We start from the raw sequence: 21,605 nt of genomic DNA, 5'->3' as shown, positions 1-21,605 counted from the left end.
CGTCGACACATCCCAGATACCTGAGAAGATACTCGCCCCATGTAAAGACAAAAAGGTAAAGAAGATTCCCATATGCACGATGTAATACAAGGCTGAAAGCCTCTCATTCTTATATCTTAGCATTTGCAAATTTTATACATAATTAATCTAACAAGCATCTGGTCTTATAAAATAAATTAATTTGAAATTTTAAAAAAAAATTGGCTGTCATGATTCGTAGCTGCCATCCCCGAAAATCTTGCAGCGCCGCTCATCCTCGTCGAGCACGTTGTTGGAGCAGCTATATATGCTGTGCCTTCAAGACCTAATAGAGGCAGCACACCTCCTCCTCACTCCTCTCTCCGGCTGAGTATGGACATGCCCGAGTCGCCGACATTGGTGGCGATAGAGGCCAGGCCAAGAGGAGGAGGACGGCAGCTGCGATAGAGGTATTGGGATCCATGGCACTAGGATATGGATTGTAGAGGGAAAGAATGTGGACAAGCTTTTTTTTCTTTTTATGTAGAGGAATGGCAACCGCGAAATTGTTCCTATATGGCAATGAATCTACGATTTCATACGTACTCCCACACAATTTGAATGTCATTATCCATAAATAAATTTGATTTTATGATAATTTTAAAAATATTTTTTTTTAAAAAATTCCCCACAGGACTATCAAAGTTTCTTTCACACTACTCGCTGCCCTTCTTACTGAGAACAGTTACAAACGCCAAATTGATCCCCATAACTGAGGACTTAGCTGGAACCACGCCGCTGATGTTTGCCATGCCTCGAATCCCACAGTTCCCCAAGATCACGTGACACACGGCTCTCTCGTCTCTTCCCAGGGCTCCGATAAACTGATGCCAATCTCCCATATCTTAATTTACTCGGCAAGTCTCTCCTCCATTTCCCCACCCCCCTCACTCATCAAACGATCGCCATAGCGGGTGTCGGTGAGTAATAGAGGGAGTGAGATAGGACACCATGTCACCCGTGGTTGTACTCTTCTTTCTGTTCCCAACCCTATGAGTCCTCACGGTTGCAGCTCTGAGCCTAAGGAACAATGAGAACTCGAAGAAGAGGCCTCGACCTCCCACCGGGAAGCAAGGGGTGGCCCCTCCTTGGAGAGACCATCGCCTTCCTCAGGCTCCATCCATGCACTTCTCTTGGAGAGTACATGGAAGAACGCGTACAGAAGTAGAACCCTAATTACCTTAATCTCGTAGGTTCCACTCTAAAGCGTCAAGAGTACGAGCTATATAGCTGCTAAGTTGTTTTTGGACTGGCAGGTACGGGAAGATCTACAAGTCGAACCTCTTCGGTGCGCCGACGATTGTGTCGGCGGACGCAGAGCTGAATCGGTTCGTGCTGATGAATGGTGGGAGGCTGTTCGAGCCGAGCTGGCCGACGAGCGTGTCGGAGATCCTCGGAAAGACGTCGATGCTGGTGGTCACCGGAGAGATGCACCGCTGCATAAAGTCGCTCTCCATCGACTTCATGGGCATCGCCAGTCTCCGAGCGCACTTCCTCGGGGACTCGGAGCTGTACATCACGCAGAACCTAAGAACATGGAAGGAGAATATCTCCTTCCCAGCCAAAGAGGAGGCTTGCAAGGTGATATAATTAATTAATTAAGCATGCACCCAGTTCGTTGGGATTGCATATCTTATTAGCTAGGCGGCATCATCTTAGTTCTCTCTATAGCATTCTTAATGTTTTTGGACTTAATTTTTGGGCTATGATAGGTAACGTTTAACCTTATTGGTGAAGAATATACTAAGCATGAACCCCGGTGAGCCGGAGACGGAGGAACTACGAAAGCTTTACATGTCTTTCATGAAAGGGGTGGTGGCCGTTCCTCTCAATCTCCCTGGAACTGCTTACAGAAAGGCCACACAAGTCCTACTGATCTTTCTCTTCTTCTTCTTCTTCTTCTTCTTTTCTCTCATCTCATTTGTATTTCTTTCCTTAATTATGAAATCTTTTGTTATTCCTAGCTTATTGCACGAACTTTAAAAAAAAAAAAAAAAACAAAGAAATCACACAAAGTCTCCTTATTGGTTTGGTGTATTTGTGATGTTTGATGATATTTTCTTGTATGACGAAGGCACGGGCGACCATTTTGAAAACGATAGAGAGATTGATGGAGGAGAGGATCCAGAAAAAGAAAGAGGGAACGGATGAGATTGGAGAAAGCGATCTGCTTGGTTTTATTTTAGAGCAATCAAACCTTAACGCCGAGCAGCTTGGTGATTTATTGTTGGGATTGCTCTTCGGCGGTCATGAGACCTCATCCACGGCCATTACGTACCTTGGCTATTTACTTCGTACAAGATTGCCCCAGAGCGGGGGAGCAACTGCAGGTATGTTAAAGGTGATAAACCTTTGTTTAGAATTATTCGCAGAATGGTCCTTTGTGCTCATATCCTAGTTTTACGTTCTATCGGGAAAGAGAGAGAGAGAAAGGTATAATTTTGTGATTTCAGCAATTTTTTAGATGTGCAATATTGTAATAGTTCCAAGTCTTCGGATTTTAGTGGTGATTTGATTGCTAGGACGAGCACGTTGAAATAGTGAAGGCAAAGAAGCGAAGGGGGGAGCCTCCTGCACTAACTTGGGAAGACTGCAAGCAGATGGAGTTCAGCCAATGAGTAAGCCACTTCTCTCTCTCTCTCTCTCTCTCTCTCTCAGACACACACACAAATTATTGGTTCAGGTACTAATTATCAGATCCACTGCTACTCCTCTCTCTCTCTCTCTCTCTCTCTCAATATTGCCTTCTTTTATGTGAAGGTTGTCAGCGAGACTCTTCGTTTGGGCAACATTATCAAGTTCGTACATAGGAAGGCAAGAATGGATGTCCAATTTAAAGGTAGATAATGAACACTTCATATTTCCTTTTTTTTCGTTTGGTAAGCTAAAATTATGGTATCCAGTAAAGAGCAATACTATAAAGGCGGAAACTCATTAAGTTCAAGAAAGCATGATTAACAAGTGTCTTTCTGAATGTTTAGGATGTGCATTGGCAATCAAAGATGATGCAGGAATGATTAGATGTGATTTAGGCAAGTTATATCTTACACTCCGTGCACTAATGTGGTCATGCATTGTGCCAATGCACAAGCCTCCTTTCTCTACATTAATCACCAAGACGTTCTGTACATTAATCACCAAGACGAGCACGTAATGAATATATAGGGCCCATAGGAAAAAGATATGAGAAATGTATGTATGTCATAGGATTGTATGCATAGCGTTGCTCTTTACAAGATTTGTTCTTTTTAAATTTTTTTCTTATCACATTCTTAAATCATTAATTTTCTCACATCTCATACATTTTGTATGACATCCCAAGTGGGTGGAGCATCATTCCAGTCTTCGCTGCTGCTCGTCTGGATCCTTCTGTGTACGAAAATCCTCAAAAGTTTGATCCATGGAGATGGCAGGTTGGTATATATAACCAGTCCCCAGAAGGGCATTTGCTTGTTTTCTATTTACCAGACTTCTTCATAAAGTACACGAATCTATGAATTTAGAGTTAGAGTCAGATCGATCCGCATTCTACCTGAACAGCTAGTTGTATTGTTTCATGCGTTTTTTTTTTTTTTTTTTCTTTTTGATGAAAAAGAGAAGGAGAGATTTATTTTTATTTTTCTTCACACTGAATCAAAAGTGTGTACAAAGACCTATAAATACAAATATGTAGACCCAAATATAGATAGGGAATAACAAGAATATGCCAAAGAATAATCAAGAATATGCTACAGAATAAATCCCTGGACCTTTAATTAGATTTTTTCCAATTAAGCTCAATCCTTCCAATACTCCCCCTCAAGATGAGGCGAAGATATCTCGAAGCCCCATCTTGTCAGTCAATCCAGAAAAAGACAATGAGCTAAGCCCTTTGGTTAGAATGTCTGCCACCTGATCAGAAGATCGAATATAGGTAATGCAGATCTGACCCTGATTAATCTTTTCTTTGATAAAATGACGGTCAATCTCGATATGTTTGGTACGATCATGCTGTATCGGATTGCTTACAATCTCAATCGCTGCTTTGTTGTCACAATATAACCGAAGAGAAAATTTGTTTAAAAGTTGTAATTCCTGAAGCAGCTTCTGAAGCCAAAGAAGTTCACATATGCCTAGAGCCATTGCTCTATATTCAGCTTCTGCTAATGATCTAGCCACCACTGACTATTTTTTGCTTCTCCAGGTAACTAAATTACCCCTACATATGTACAATATCTAGAAGTAGATCGCCTATCATCCAATGATCCAGCCCAATCTGCATCAGTAAATCCCTCAACCTAGAATGTGTTGTGTTGGGAGAACAACAAACCACGATCAGGACATCCTTTCAGATAGCGTAATACTCTGAAAGCTCTCTCCATGTGTGATTCTCGTGGATCATGCATGTATTGACTGATGACACTGACAGCATAGGCTATGTCGGATCTTGTATGTGAAAGATATATCAACCTTCCAACTAACCGTTGGTACCTTTCTCGATCAACAGGAGTTCCACCATCTGTCACTGTTCGATGATTCTGATTTATTGGAGTAGTAGCAGGTTTACACCCCAACATCCCAGTCTCAGAAAGCAAATCTAGTACATACTTTCGTTGTGACAGAAAAATACCTTTGGATGATCGTCCAACTTCTATGCCCAAAAAATATCTTAGTGGACCCAGATCTTTTACCTCAAATGCTTGCTTTAGTTTTCCTTTGAGTTGTTTAATCTCATGATGATCATCTCCTGTTATTACAATATCATCAACATAAATCAAGAGTATAGTTTTCTTTCCCTTGAGATGTCTATAGAATAGAGTATCATCTGCATTACTCTGTTTATATCCCATTCCTTTTACAGTCCGACTGAATCAATCAAACCAGGTTCGAGGAGACTGTTTAAGACCATAAAGTGAACGCTTTAGCTTACAGACTTTTCCAATTGTTGCTTTAGTCTCAAATCCTGGTGGTATCTGCATGTATACTTCCTCCTGAAGATCTCCATGAAGAAATACATTCTTCACATCTAACTGATGTAATTCCCAGCCAAAATTAGCAGCACATGATATAAGTGTTCGAACAGAGTTCATCTTGGCCACTGGAGCAAAGATTTCATCATAGTCTACTCCATATATTTGAGTGTATCCCTTTGCTACTAACCGAGCTTTGTATCTTTCCACCTTGCCTTCTGGAGTCTGCTTTATAGTATACACCCATTTACACCCTACAGGATGCTTCCCAGCTGGCAGAGTGACCAGATCCCACGTCTGATTTTTGGATAAAGCAGTCATCTCTTCTAACATTGCTTCCTTCCACTTAGGTTCTGCCATAGCCTTTTGCCAGGTACTAGGAATACAGACAGAGTCTAATGCAGCTATAAAGCTTTGATAAGATGGAGACACATTCTTATATGAAACATAATTAGTGATATCATAACGGTAACGAGCAGGAGGAACAATTGAGCGAGTACCCTTCCATTTTGCAATAGGAATATTAAGATTAGAAATGGAAGAAGTAGTAGAAATATTGTTACCATTAGGAGACTCTGGAGAAGAAGCTTCAAGCGGTGGAGATACATGGGCAATTGGTGGTGAATGCACACTGGACTCTTCTTCTTTCTCAACACTAGGCTCCCTCTGAACATCATTCTCAATACTAGGCTCCCTCTGAACATCATTACTATGATACTCCCCCTGGGCACCAGAATTTGGTGTGTATAGAAAGTCACCCGGAAGAAGTAATTCTGGTGTCTTATTATCAGATAGACGACTTCCATAATAAGCTTCAGTTTCTCGAAAAGTAACATCCATAGTAATAAGCATTCGCCGCTCAGGGGGATAATAGCACTTGTATCCCTTTTGAGTAGCAGGGTAACCAACAAAGACACACTTTAATGCTCGTGGATCTAGTTTTCCTACTGAAGGTCTATGATCACGAGCAAAACAAACACATCCAAAGACCCTAGGAGTGACTACATAATCAGTAGACCCTTTCAAACATTGTATGGGAGACTTAAACCCGAGTGTTCTTAGAGGCATACGATTGATCAAGTAAGCCGCGGTCAAGACAGCCTCACCCCACAAAAATTTAGGAATTTGCATGGTAAAAAGTAAGGATCGGGCTACTTCCAATAAGTGCCGATTTTTTCTTTCGGCAACTCCATTTTGAGCAGGAGTATCAACACAAGTGGTTTGATGAAGAATTTCGTGAGTTTGAAGATACGCACGGAACTCCTGATTAATGTATTCTGTGCCATTGTCAGAACGTAGAATTTTAATTTTAACACCAAACTGAGTACCTACAAGTTTATGAAACTCTTTAAAACAGTTTAAAACTTTCATTTTTTCCTTCAATAAATAGACCCAAGTTACTCGACTAAAACAATCAATGAAGGTAACAAACCACCTATGGCCCTCGAGAGTATTGGTACTACATGATCCTCATACATCAGAGTGAATTAAAGCAAAAGGTTGAGAACTTCTAATTCCAGATATAGGAAATACTGCTCTGGTGTGTTTAGCCAATTCACAATGATCACAAACTAACAAATTTTTATTGCATTTAGTTGATAAAGATGGAAATAAGCGACTAAGAATAGAAAAAGAAATGTGACCCAGCCTACGATGATGTAACATAAGTTCTGAAGTGGCACCTTCAGCAGACAATGCATACCCCATCAAAGAAGAGCTCATACTTTTCTCATCAGTTGATAGATAATAGAGTCCATTGTGCATTCTACCACCCCCAAGTATCTTCCCCGTTCTCTGCTCCTGAAATAGACAATGTGAAGGCCAAAAAGTGACAGAGCAGTTCAAATCTCTAGTAACAGAGCTGATAGAGAGTAAATTTGTAGGAAAGGATGGAACATGCAATACTGATGATAATCTTAAGTTAGGAGTACAGTCAATTGATCCTTTTCCTGAAACAAGGGTAAAAGATCCATCAGCTATTCTGACTTTGTCATGTCCTGAACATGGTGAATATGAAATAAAACTATTAGGTGCCCCTGTCATGTGACTGGATGCTCCTGAGTCTATTACCCAGGAGTTAGATGTCCCGCAAGTAAATGCATGTGATAACTTATATGAAGTACCTGAGTGTGCAAAAAGAGAGGAATCAAGATATTCGTCCTGGTGGCTAGACTGCTCCAGAGTAGAAGGTGTGGTGTTAGAAGATGATTCATACTTTTTCATCATTCGTCGGAAGGTCTGATACTCCTCTGTAGATAAGCTGTGTATAGCACCCTCGGTCTCTTCAGAGAGATTGGCTTGGGCAGGTCCATGAACATGATTCTGTCCTCCAGTTCTTCCACCACTACGACGACCACCACGGCCCCGACTACCACGCCCAGGCTGATTTGGGCGGCCATGGAGATTCCAGCAAAATACCTTAGTGTGCCCAGGCTTTTTACAATGAAAACATACCTTCTCACCTACTTGCTGTGGCTGTACGGTAAGGGCTGATCTTATAGAACTATTGGAGTCAGAAGTCACTCGTCGCCGTGTCTCCTCGCTTAAAACAGTAGAGAAAACTTGATCTAAACTAGGTAAAATATCTCTGGCGAGGAGCTGAACTCTGACAGATTCATATTCCGGATTCAGACCATATAGAAAGTCCTGGACCCATTCTTCTTCTAAATATTTCTGAAATCCATCAACATCGATGGAACATTGTGGAGCAAAATTTTTATAATGATCAGCTTCGGACCAAAGACGTTTCAACTCGGTGGCATATTCAGTGATAGATAAATCTCCCTGATGAAGCTGACGCAATTGAGACCGGATCTCAAATGCTTGAGCAGAATTCTGCTTCTGTGAGAACATTTGGGCCACCGTCTCCCAGACTTCCTGTGCAGTCTCCAGTAGTTGCACACTTCTTGCCACATTTGGTGTCATGGTATTTAGAAGAAATGCTAGAACAACAGAGTTCTCCATTCTCCATTGAGCCATATCCTGCTCATTATTAGCAGGTTTCTTCTTTGTGCCGGTGAGATATCCTTCCAAGCCTCGCCCTTGTACAAGTAGACGAGTGCTCCTCTCCCAATGTAAATATGTCGTTGGGCCATCAAGTTTTACAGCCACTTGAAGAGCATTCAGCGATCCACTATCTCTTGACGAACCCCTTGATCGAGTGGCAACTGTAATAAGCCGATCCAGCAGACCTTCAAGATCTTGCATAGTAATTGGATTGGCCATACAAACAAAATGATAATCTCACTGACACACTATCAATGAATCACCAGACACACGAATTACCGGACACACCGTAAACACAGGCTTCTAGGCATAAAAGTTCTCCATTTTTTTTTCTTTCCCTTTTTTTTTTGGTAAATGAAATAAAAGAAAGTGTTAAAAAAGGAAGCTGTGGTTTTTACCAATTATGTATCCCGTGAAGCACGGGATTGCTGCCACTACCTCGCCGGCGACGCCGTCGGGGGCTGGAGGAGGAGGAAGAGGATATATTGCAGTGGCCGCTACGACGCCGGCCGGGAGGTGGAGAAAGGGGTTTTGGCCGGGAAGGAAGGGGTTTCGGCCGGGAAGAAAAGGGGGGTTGCGGTGGCGATGGCTGCGGATGGACTTGACGGATGCGGAGGCTTTGGAGGGGCTTCGGTCGGGGCTGCGGATGGACTCGGCAGATGCGGAAGCTTTGAAAGGGCTTCGACCGGGAAGAAGGTGCTCGGATGGACTCGGCAGATGCCGGCGAAGGGGTTTCGGCCGGGAAGAAAGGGTGCGGTGGCGATGGCTACGGATGGATTTGGCGGATGCGGAGGCTTTGGAGGGGCTTCGGTCGGGAAGAAGGGGCTCGACGGAGGCTCGATGGAGGCGGCCGATGAGAAAGAGCGCTGCGATGGCTGTGGTGGCGACCGGGAAGAACGTTGACGCCGGGGTTTCGAAGGGGTTTTGCAGGCACTCGAGAAGAAAGATGGCAGCAATTTGCTGTGAAGAGAGAAAAAATAATAATAATAATGGAAAATGAGGGCAGAGGTGGGCGGAGGAAAAGAGGTTTTTTTTTTCTTTAAGAAGGGGAAGGAAGAAAGAATGGATCAGAACCCGGAAGCTCTGATACCATGATGAAAAAGAGAAGGAGAGATTTATTTTTATTTTTCTTCACACTGAATCAAAAGTGTGTACAAAGACCTATAAATACAAATATATAGACCCAAATATAGATAGGGAATAATAAGAATATGCCAAAGAATAATCAAGAATATGCTACGGAATAAATTCCTGGATCTTTAATTAGATTTTTTTCAATTAAGCTCAATCCTTTCAATACTTTTTTTTTTTTTTTCCTTCTATCTCTAGGGTAACTTTAGGTACATGATCATGTTTGTCAGTAGCACATGAGACCCATAGTCTATTATTCTGAGGTATTTGTCGGGAATGATGGATAGCACATATCAGGATCCATTCTTTGGGTGCATACCCCTTTTTTTTTTCTTTCTTTTTTTTTTTTTCTCTCTCGATAGGCATTTGATAACTTCAACAAAAATATTTTAGTAATTCAAAATTGTGAATCAAAAAGTCACACTTCTGTAGGCAAAGAAGTACAATGCAGTATGCATTAGAAAAAGGAGGACATTGTAGTATCGTGCCGCCACCCTCGCGTAAATTGCTGCCAAGCACATGTACCATTCTACTGTCTCCTGTGCAACAACCGACATGCACACCCATGACCCAGGACGATTAGTGGCAAGATTTGGATCCTCTCTGGGCCTTAAAACAAGTGGATCGTTTTGTCTAGTTATTCGCAACATTCGCAGATCTGAATGGAAACCCAACCCATTATATATATATAGAGAGAGAGTATCAAATGAAAGGAGTGACTTAATGTAAGAAATGAAAGAACATAATAATAATCTTTAGATCCACATCAACAATTCAGATGAGCATCGCGCGTGCTCATACGCACATGTTTAAAAAATTAAAAAAAAAAAAGAAGAAATGGATAAACTTTAGGAATATTTGGGCAGTTTGGATAAGCACATTCTTATCTAAACTTGGATCCATAGATTATTATTGTGTCCTCTCATCTCTCACATTAAGCCACTTCTCTCACTTGATACGCTTTTTCTCTCTTTCTCTGTGTACACCAAAATTATCAAATGTGAATCTGCACGGATATTAAAGCAAAACAAAAAAAAGGGAAAGCTGGAGTCACGATGAAAAGGAGGGAGACGAGTCCAAACAAGACTCATCTCATCTCTCGCTTCTCCCCGACTTCACCGGACAGTCCGACTTCGAGCCGGAGTCCAATGCCCCTAGCTCTATTTAAGAGCCCCTCCACTCCCTTCCGATCCCAAGCTAGATTTCATAAAGTTCGCTCCTGATCCGCCGAAGTTTTTCCTCATGGAAGCTATCACCATGCCACCAGATTTCAGCCTAAAAATCATCGAAAAAGCTAGGTAAGAACCTAAGAAATTTAGGTTAATCTTTTCTCTAGATTCTCCAACCACCAGAGTCTTGATTCCACCCGACAATTGCTAGATTCTGTTAGAAAAAATTGAACCAGAAAATCCCCCGTTTCCCCTTTTGTTTTTGATTTTCCGACTGCTGGTCGCCATTGCTAATCACCGGACCTAGCATGCCATCGCCGCCACAGCCTTCTCCTCCGACCATCATGGTTGTCGATCGGGAGGGGAATTCTCTTACCTTGGGAACAATGGGATCAAAGGATCTCCTGTTCCGTGGAAGAAGAAGGAAGAAAGAGGATGCGAGTCCTCTCTCGCGTGAAGAAAAAAAAAAGAAAAGAAAAGAAAAAAAAAGAGAGAGAGATTTTCTCTCTCTTCCCACTCCCTTCTCTCCTCAAGGACTTGCATTTTTTCTCTCTAAAAATTTTACTTTCTCTCTCTAGAATTTTCTCTCTAGACCGTTTCTCTCTTTTGATGGATTTCTCTCTCTGATAGTATCTCTCCATGATTAGCCAGTGAAGGATCTTGATCCGATCCCAACAAAGAAAGTTTTGATTCATGATCGTCGAACAGCGTGCCGGCACCCATTTTGATCAGACCGAAAATCTTTAGATTTGATCATCCTTGATTGGATAAAGTTAATATGATTGGACCTAGACCATAGGATATGACTACGATGCACCATGTCTTCCTTAATTATTTATATCTTTTCTGATTATTGAACTCAATTATATTTAGGGTTGTAGTTGTCTCAATAAGAAAATATCCAGTAGAGGGATACTATGATCTGATCTATGAATTGAAGATTTTAAAAAAAAAATTATAGAATTATGTAGATTTGTTGGAGTATGTATAAAGTAAGTAATGCTTCATTTTTTTCTAGATTATTAAGTAAATTATAAAATATTTCTATATTGAACTATATATGATTTATGAATATGATGCATGGTGTTTTGAATTGTTGAATATGCTCCTTGTTGATTTATAAATATGCATATTAAATTCGATATAGATTATATTGATTAATTTGATATCGTCTGATTTATGATTTTCGAATTAGAATATAAACAAGTGTTTTGAATTGAGATAGATTTTGATTTGCAGACTGACTAAGTTTCAAACCCTGCCAGTGGGGTTATATACTGGTATTTCGATATTTTGCCAGTAGGGGTTATATACTGGTATTTCGATACTCTGTCAGTGAAGATTATATGCTGGTATTTTGATACCCTATCAGTGAGGATTATATGCTGATATTTCGATACTCTGTCAGTGGAGATTGTGCACTGGTACTTTGATACCTTACCATTGGAGGTTATACGGTGGTACCTTGATTTAGTTCATGGTTGTCGAGATATATATGTTGTTTTAAAAAAAATTAATTTATGAACCGAAGAATTTGAAAATAATTTTTGAAAGACTAAATTTGAATGATCATATTTTGATTAGTGTTTTATGTTTAAACTAATGCACCTTATATGTTTATTTTTCAGTATATCATTATTACTGACCTTATCTAGCTAAAGTGCACATTGCTTACTAGGCTATTTAACTCAAGATGAGTTTCTATTATTTTTACAGATTGGAGATCTAGCTTCATCTGGGGATTCAATATGGGATAGTGAATTAAAGGAAGACTTTGATATTTTATTTTAGATTAGAATTTATTAAGATTTGATTGCAAGACTATGAAATTTTATTTTGTAAGATATTTGATTTAGTTAATTGAAATAAAGTTGAGCCATAAATTATTTGAATTCTATTCCGCTGTGATGTATTGATATCGTGATAAGATGCCTTACATGCTTTTGGAGAGAGTTCTTCATGAGTATGCGGTAGTTTCTCTGACGTCCGACTCACAATCTCGGATCGGAGGTGTGACAATTAATATGGTATCAGAGCAATTTATATGGTATCAAAATATAAGTGGATAAACTATATGACATATAGAATCAGACACGACTATAGGTGAGTAGATACTAGGGACATTGGGATAATGACTTATACTGATCATGATATAATTTAGAAACTTAAATTGATCCAAATGCACTAGTGGATTAAATCAGAGTGCGTAGCGAAAGTTTAGTGGTCTGAATTATTTCTAAGTCGATAGAATAGTAAATTGATTGAATGATATTATGATGAAAGATTTAATTTTAAAATTTGAGAATTAATTATAATTTGAGATAAAAGTGATCCTGAATTCTGAATACTTAAGTAAGAAAAATTTCGAGAACGAAATTTTTTTTAGGAGGAGAGAATATGATACCCTAAAATTATCAAATATGAATATGCACGGATCTTAAAGCAAAAAAAAAAAGAGGGAAAGCTGGAATCACGATGAAAAGGGGGGAGACAAGTCCGAACAAGACTTGTCTCTCACTTCTCCCCGACTTCACTGAACAGTCCGACTTCGAGCCGGAGTCTAATGCCCCTAGCTCTATATAAGAGCCCCTCCACCCCCTTCCGATCTCAAGCTAGATTTCATAAAGTTCGTCACTGATCCGTCGGAGTTTTCCCTCACGGAAGTCATCATCGTGCCATCGAATTTCAGCCTAAAAATCATCAAAAAACTAGGTAAGAATCTAAAAGATTTAGGTTAATCTTTTTCCTAGATTCCCCAACCACCAAAGTCTTAATTCCACCCGACAATTGCCGGATTCTGTAAGAAAAAAAACTGAACCAGAAAATCCTCTCTTTCTCCTTTTGTTTTTGATTTTCTGACTGCTGGTTGCCGTCGTCGGTCACCGGACCTGGCATGCCATCACCGCCGCAGCCTTCTCCTCTGACCATCATGGTTGTCAGCTGGGAGAAGAATTCCTTGCCTTGGGAACAAGGGGATCAAAGGATCCCCTGTTCCGTGGAAGAAAAAGGAAGAAAGAGGATGCGAGTCCTCTCTCGCATGAAGAAAAGAAAAAAAAAGAGAGAGAGAAAGATTTTCTCTCTCTTCTTTCCTAAGGACTTACACATTTTTTCTCTAAAATTTATCTCTCTTTTTCTCTCTAGATCATTTTTCTCTTTTGATGGATTTATCTCTGTGAAATTATCTTCTAAGATTAGCCAGTGAAGGATCTTGATCCGATCCCAACAAAGAGAGTCTTGATTCACAATCATCAGACACATGCCGGCACCCACCTTGACCAGACTGAGAATCTTTAATTAGATTTGATCATCTTTGATTGGATAAAATTAACATGATTGGACCTACACCATAAGATATGACTGCGATGCATCATGTCTTCCTTAATTATTTATCTTTTTTGATTATTGAACTCAATTATGTTTAGGGGTGTAGTTGTCTCAACAAGAAAATATCCAGCAGAGGGTACTGTGATCTGATCTATGAATTGAAGATTTTGAAAAGAAAATTATAGAATTATGCGAATTTATTGGAGTACGTATAAAGTAAGTGATATTTTATTTTTTTTAGATTATTCAGTAAATTATAAAATATTTTTATATTGAACTATGCATGATTTATGAATATATGCATGGTGTTTTGAATTATTGAATATGCTCCTTGTTGATTTATAAATATAATATTAAATTCAATATGAATTATATTGATTGATTTCGATATCGCCTGATTTGTGATTTTTGAATTAGAATATAAACAAGTATTTTGAATTAGATGGATTTTGATTTACAGCCTGACCAAGTTTCGAATCCTTTCAGTGAGGATTATATGCTGGTATTTCAATACTCTATCGTGAGGTTATATGCTGATATTATTCTGCTAGTGAAGTTATATGCTGGTATTTTGATACCCTATCAGTGGAGATTATATGCTGATATTTCGATACCCTACCAGTGGGAGTTGTATCTGGTACTTTGATATCCTGCCATTAGAAGTTATATGATGATGCTTTGATTTAGTTTATGGCTGTCAAGATATGTAGTTATTTTGAAAAAATTGATTTATGAACCGAAGAATTTGAAAATAATTTTTGCCAGACTGAATTTGAATGACCTTATTTAGATAGTATTTTATTTTAAACTAATGCATTTTGTATGTTTATTTTTCAGTATATCATTATTACTGACCTTATCTAGCTAAAGTGCACATTGCTTACTGGGCTATTTAACTCATGATGAGTTTCTATTATTTTTATAGATTCGGAGATCTAGTTTGATCTGAAGATTCAATATGGGAGAGTGAATTAGAGGAAGAATTTGAATTTTATTTTAGATTAGAATTTATTAAGATTTATTGCAAACTATAAAATTTTTTTTATAAGATATTTAATTTAGTTTATTGAAATAAAGTTGAATCATAAATTATTTGAATTTTATTCTACCGTGATATATTGATATCGTGATAAGATGCCTTGCATGCTTTTGGAGAGAGTTTTTCATGAGTATGCGGGGTTGCCGTGATCTCTGACTCATAATCTCGAATTGGGGCGTGACACATACACACTCTCTCTCTTTATATATATATATATACATATAAACTCAAAGGGCCCCTCAGTGTAGATATCTTCGTAGGTGACTCATTAATGGTTTGGAAAATCTCATAAGAATACTACATTGCCTTCTATTTCAATTATATTTGTCAAACTGCCCACTATGTTCTTCAACTTTAAAGATATGAAACATTATATTTTTTTTCCAGACTTTCTCTACGAGCACTGCGAGGTTTGACAATTAATGCCATTTGGGCAAGGCCTGCGTAACTGTGCCGGGTTGGAGCTCGCCAAGATGGAGATTACCGTGTTCCTTCACCATCTTGTCCTTAATTTTGAGTGGGAGCTAGCCGAGTCAGATCAGCCTCTTGCTTACGCCTTCCCTGAGTTCCAGAAGGGCCTTCCTATCAAGGTCCGCAAGATCTCCGTCGACATTAACAGAAGGAGAGGATATGTTTCTATGAATAATGATGCTTCTTGTGTGCTCCTTTTTGATCCCAATGCTTGTGCATTGCCAATGACAAGCGTTGTAGGTAGGATGTTTAATGGGAATAAAACTTGTTGCAGAGAATACTTCATTTCTTCGTGTTACTGCATCATGGTATATTGGTATATAGCTGCAAGCATCGAGTTAGCTTCTATCGTAATTTTGTGATGGAATTTTTTTTTTTTTTTTTGGAAATATCCCAATATCACAATAGTGCATGCGCTCACCAAGTTTCTGAACTTAAGGATGTTTGGTAAGAGAATAATTTTTTTGCGGGACTTAAATTATAGAATGCTGTGCATGGTTAGACGCCATCCATCATAAAAAAAGATGGCGCGTACATTTTATCCAGACTATCAAAATATCTTTGGGTCTCTAAATCTCTTCTTTTTTAATATTCCAATACGCATGCCTGCGTCCATAATAGATGATGCCAATCATGCATAGCATCTTACAGTACTTAAAAAAATACTGCAGAGGATCTATTCTCTCGGGGAGCTAGAGCACAGTAGCCCACGTAACTTTGAGGGACATTACGGCTTTACCCTCTGAGGAATAAGTGTTATCTTGGAATGATTAAGGGGGTAAGCGTTTTACCAGATAAAGAAGTGATCTTTCCAGAGCCACTAAACATGAAAAGTTACAATCCGACCAAAAAAAAAACACGAAACATGTAGAATGACAACTATACACTAACTGTTGGCTCTTTTCCTCTATTTCCGATTGACAGTTTTTCCTCATTTTTGGAGCGTACAAGGATATGAGTTTTAGATGTTGGATCCTGATTCCAAGTTGCGGAGGAGGAAGTCTTCTATAGAAGAAGCCTTGAAGCTTTGGCCATGGTTTTACCCTCAAGAGGCGCATAGCCGAATCTGTCCAACTCCAACCGGCCCCTGCAGGCAATGAAAGCAAGTTAAACCTACAAGCCCTGCCAATGTACCGGATTGTGTGGCCGGTTCGACAGTTCAATGAAGAAACCTGTTGGGCTAATCCAGTTGGAAATCTGGCCCGATCCTGCCGGATTCATGAATTAGACAGCCCATTTTGACACGGCCCACATCAACCCAACTTCACCGCAGCTTGTACCCTGTGAGAGGTGAGAGAGAGAGGAAGGGAGACTACCTTGGTGATTTTCTCCCCATTGCTTGGGTCTAGATATTCTTGCAAAATTTTCTAGACAAGTCTTAAGAGGAACTCTCTCTCTCTCTCTTCTTTTTTTTTCTTTTTAGTACAAGCGGTGCTCCCATCAATCTAGTATAAAAATAGTCCAAAGGTCAAAAAATAAAATATCTTATAAAACTCGAGGGTAGGTTTGACCCTAATGCCAGATCTAGTCATTTATATGCTCGGTCATATATATAAGAGGCAATCCAGCCAACGCACTGTTCGTCTTCCAAAAAACATAGTGAACAAAAATTACAATGAAGTCACGAAAACAGATTTGAATATCCCGAAGGAGTGGGTGGGCTCCCAACAGTGATATGTCGCTCCGAATCCAATCTATCATAGTGGTAGAATCTCCCTCAACGATGATCCTCTTTGCTTGCAACTCCTGTCAGGTACAGACAATGCCAATTCAAGCGGCACAAAGCTCAGCTTCGAGGATAGAAGGCTCAAAGATATATGATCCCCCCACCATCAATAATCTAGCAAGGTTCCCAGATAACAAAGCCAGCGCCATCCCATTGTTGTCGATATTTATTTTGACGCACCTCGAGGAGGGGGCTCAGAATGAGAATAATCCTCCAGATCACTACAAGAGCAACATGGGATCCCAAGGATCGGAGGCATCTAAGAGTAGGCTGGCAATATGAAAACAAATACTCAGTGGGTAGGCAAAAGGCTGTCTCCAACACTTGATGAGCAGAAAGGTATTCAAAGAGCAAGTTGTTCTTAGAGAGCTATATCTGGTAAATGATCGACATATACCATCCTACTCCTCCAGACATAGATTGACCTCTCAATACTATTCTAGCGAATTACATCCAAGAAAAAGAACTCTCTTAAGGCTCGTTGGGCTCGTAGAAGAACAAGATGAGCAAGTGTAGTTAATAGAAAAATAAAAGGATACTTTATATTGGAGTTTTCAAACAAAGAGATAAAAAAATAGTATTCTCATAGAAATAAGATTCTCATTTTATGAAAAAAAATCTATGTAAAGATACTAAAAAGTTCAATTTCAACCAGCTGGGCATTTAGGTAATTTTTTCCTCCAAATGTGTTCTTAAAGCTCTTAATAGGACGAGGTACAATCTTATCTTTTATTAAAATATAACAAATATTTTTATATTTTTTTAAAAAAAATATGCTCAACTAAATATAATCTATTTTTTTATTATCAACTAAATATGTAAAAATATTTTTTTTTCAGATATCAGATATCCGGATAACTTCCTAGAAAAAATATTCTAATGAATGAAAATTTTTTCCGTGGACAAACATGCCGTTGGGGGGAAGATAAGATACATCAGAGATGAAAAGTACACATACTGTTGCCCAATTTTATTACGTTATATTAATAGCTCTGGAAGTATTACTTTTGGTTATGACCACATCGCTCCCCCATATAAAAATAAAAAAAATAAAAATAAAAATAAAAGAAAGAAAAAAAATAGATTACACTGAAATAAGCCAGAGACGTAATTAAAGGTTCACTGGATCTTAGGCCAGGCTTTAAAATAAACTTGGGCCATAAGTGGGCCCCAACCTTGATTCGAGACGTTTGTAGGTGATCCTAGCTCGCCATCTCAGGTGACCGTTAGCCCAACTCTAAATGACTCCATTCAACCATGTGGCCCAACCCATAACTGGCTCTCAGTCTCGCCCTCGCAGGGCTATGAAAACAGATGGAAGCAAAGATGAAACACCTCATCACACTCATCAGCAGTGATTTCAGATTCCCCTTAACTTGGCCATCGCCAGTGCTGGAGGTTTGAGTAGATGATCCGAGGGGGATGAGAGGCAAGCTCAAATAGTGATCTCTGGACTTGACAATGAACGACCAAGTCTTTGCTCAACAGGGGTGAAGCTATGGGACGGCGAGACTAGAAATATTAAATTCATAGACATGAAAACTGCCACAGATACAATGCTATGAGATCAGAATAGAATAAAAATAATGTTGACGAATTTTTTATTTTTTATATATATGACATAATCTTAATTTTAATACTTTTAGCCCGTGTATTGCGTTTGGGTTCTAGATCTGATCATGTTGAAAAAAAATTATATATGAATAATAAAATAATATTCATTTAAATTTTAATATCATATTATATTCTCAACTATCTATATAAATAATTTTAATTATAAACCAATAATACCATACATTAATAATATCATTTAATTCATATAAATAGGATTTAATCTAGTTTTTTATTAATCCAAGATTTGAATTTAATGCTTGAAGGATTGTCAGATAGAAAACATATGGTATAGAAAAAATTGCTTATGCGGATAATCTCAAATGTAAAAAAATTTTCTTTCAATTTCTATTTGCGCAAGGAAGGATTATTTTGTTCTTTTCACCGGGATAAAATAAGGGTGCAAGGAACCCTGCCCCGGTCATCCCTGGTTTGACTGAATTGTTGGGAATTTGATCAGTTTGCCGCATATCCCGGAGCACCCCTGTCTTAACCCATCCATTATCTGCCTACAGTCAAAATTGGGCCATAAAGAATTGGGTGATCACGGAGATGTTTGCTTTATAAATCTGATTGTGAATATTGGTCTTGTAGGTCAACATTCTATTCCAATCAAAGCTAGTCCAGATACCTAACCCTAGCTCGGCTTAATGGTAGCGCGTGGTGCCATTGTCCAAGATCATTAGGGTCAGAGATACGATGGTCCACTACTAGATTGTACACGGGACACACATGGGCCATAAAGAATTAAAATGATGAAATGATGATATTGTCTGTCCTAAAAGTGAAATAATAATAATAATAATAATAATAATAATAATAATAATAATAATAATAATAATATAATAAAAGACCTAAAATTTATGTTTACGGCTACAAATGGATTGGATTGACTCATGACCTATCCGCTTAGATCCGATTGGATCCAATTAACTATCTATAGAGCTAAGTTGGGTTCCAACTTTGAACCCATTCCACATTTTCAGTTGGATTTGAATTTTTTAAATTTTAATCCTACTTGGTTCAATCTAGATTGAAATTTTTTAAATTAAAATCGAGTTATATATGAATATAATTTAATCTGATCTTTTATTTGGTGGGATTTGAGTCTAACATTAGGAGCTAATAAGGGTCTAGATCGAATTGGAATCACTCATGATCCGATCCAATCCAATTCATTTGCATCTTTGTCCTTGTTGTAGTGGCTCCTTTTTTTTTTTATTCCCAGAGAGCGGCACATGCCATGTACGTGAAAGGTGATCAAGACCAGACCAAAGTTGCAGCATTTCCAAAGAATAATTTGGGAATATTACAAGAATGGAGACGGGAACGAGAGTTGATGGGAAGGATAGATGGCACCTGATATTGCAGCGGATGCAAACACAGCTTCGAGTCCCTAAATTTGAGACCAATTAAGCCGTAGATTTATTGAAAACTTTATTGGGCCACAACTCCGCAATCAAATTTGGTATTCGAGAGGAAGAACAATTTTTTGTGCACCGTGCACGATGGTTGAATCAAAATCATGCGCAAGAGGGGTGGAGGAGGGGTCGTTCATAATTCAATTTTTGATCGAAAATTCATCCGTGCCGATCCAAAAAGTAAATCAAAATGAATAAAATATATTCAATTTAATTTTTTATTTTTTAAAATTTTAGATTTCGATTTGATTCGATAAAAATCAAAAAATTAAAAAATTAAATCAAAATTAAAATCATAATTTAAATTTATATTATTTAATATTTTAAAATTTGTTGATTACATAGATAAATGATTGGATATTAGATTTGATCTATTGTTATAATTTATTGTGATACTTGATTACTTGTTTGTATCGTAGATAATGTAATTTTTGATACGTTATATTTTATTTATTATCGATTTATTATTTATCAATTATCAATATATATTATTTATCAATTATTAATTTTTAATATAAAAAATTAGCAAACAACAAATTAATATATCTTAAATTTAATTAAATATAATGTAACAAACTAACAGTGAATTGATGATAATTATTTGAATATATTATATTAAAAATAAATAATTAAAAATAAAAAATATAAAAAAATCAATAATCAATCGAATCAAATCGAAATTTTCAGTTCGATTTCGATTTGATTTTTCTTTTATTAGGATAATTTTTATTGTTGTTTTTTTTTATTCGATTTTCGAATCGAAATGGTTCAGATCGGATCGGATCAGTTAAAATCGAAAGAACAAAGAGCGATGTGGAGGAATTTAAAAATTAAATTAAATTAAATATATATATATATTGAAAAAAAAAAAAAAAAAAAAAAAAAAAAAAAAAAAGGAAGAGGGGGGGGGGGGGGGGTGGGGCGGAAGGCGGGGGTGGGGTGGGGTTGTGTGTGGGTGTTGTTGTGGGGTCCTCCGTGCGCGCCGGTGCAGCTCGGTCGGCACCGCACTGCGAGCGGTGCATAAGAATTTCGCCCAAGAGGAATCACTAAACAGCCATTTATTAGCCCCTGGATGAATCCAGAAGCATCCGCGTGTCTGATGGCATCAGCAACCCACCTCGCAAGAAAGAAGGCGATGGGCAACGCGTGGATGGTCAACTACAAAGGAGTCAACGGAAATTTAAACGAGAACTCCTCCTAGTCGTCGTACACCTCCCCTCATCCAACCCAGCTCTCGCTTTATTTTATCCCTTTCTCCGCTAATTTGGCCTTCCGAAGCTAAGAGCCTTGCGATTTTGGAGAACCAATGGAGATGGAGCTGAGCGGAAGCTCCACGCCACAGCGGAGCGACTCCTACCTCAGAAGAATCTTCGGCAGGTCATGGAGCTCTCGGCTCGTGCTCGAGTCGGTGTCGTCCGAATGCGCGGCGATCGCGGCTTACGGCAGGCTGTCGCAGTCCATGAGAGCCTTCGACGATCCCCAAGGCAGCAGCACAAGGGCAGACTTCGGGTAGCTCTTAGCCGACTCTTCTCGAGAAAAGATGGTGCCGTGCCGAAGTTGGCGACCGAAGCGGTGGCCGGGAAGACGAAGGAGAAGAAGAAAAGGTCTAAATGGCTGCCGGACCCTGACAGGAGGTGGCCCGTTCAAGGATGGTAGAAAAGTTTGTATGTGGTGTAGGTTTGTCGATTGTTTGTGGGTTAGCACTTAGTTTGGTTTGATTTGTCGAGGGGATTGGGGATT

The 21,605-nt window shown here is 38.8% G+C and overlaps 1 pseudogene; it reads left to right on the top strand.

Annotated features, from left to right (window-relative positions):
• Positions 1 to 969: 969 nt before the first annotated feature.
• Positions 970 to 21,521, top strand: LOC105055933 (cholesterol 16,22-dihydroxylase CYP90G4-like; annotated as a pseudogene).
• The last annotated feature ends 84 nt before the right edge of the window (positions 21,522 to 21,605 follow it).

The sequence above is a fragment of the Elaeis guineensis genome, chromosome 13 (assembly GCF_000442705.2).
Source record: "Elaeis guineensis isolate ETL-2024a chromosome 13, EG11, whole genome shotgun sequence".
Taxonomy (NCBI): domain Eukaryota; kingdom Viridiplantae; phylum Streptophyta; class Magnoliopsida; order Arecales; family Arecaceae; genus Elaeis; species Elaeis guineensis.
This window is presented reverse-complemented; position numbering and strand designations above follow the sequence as displayed.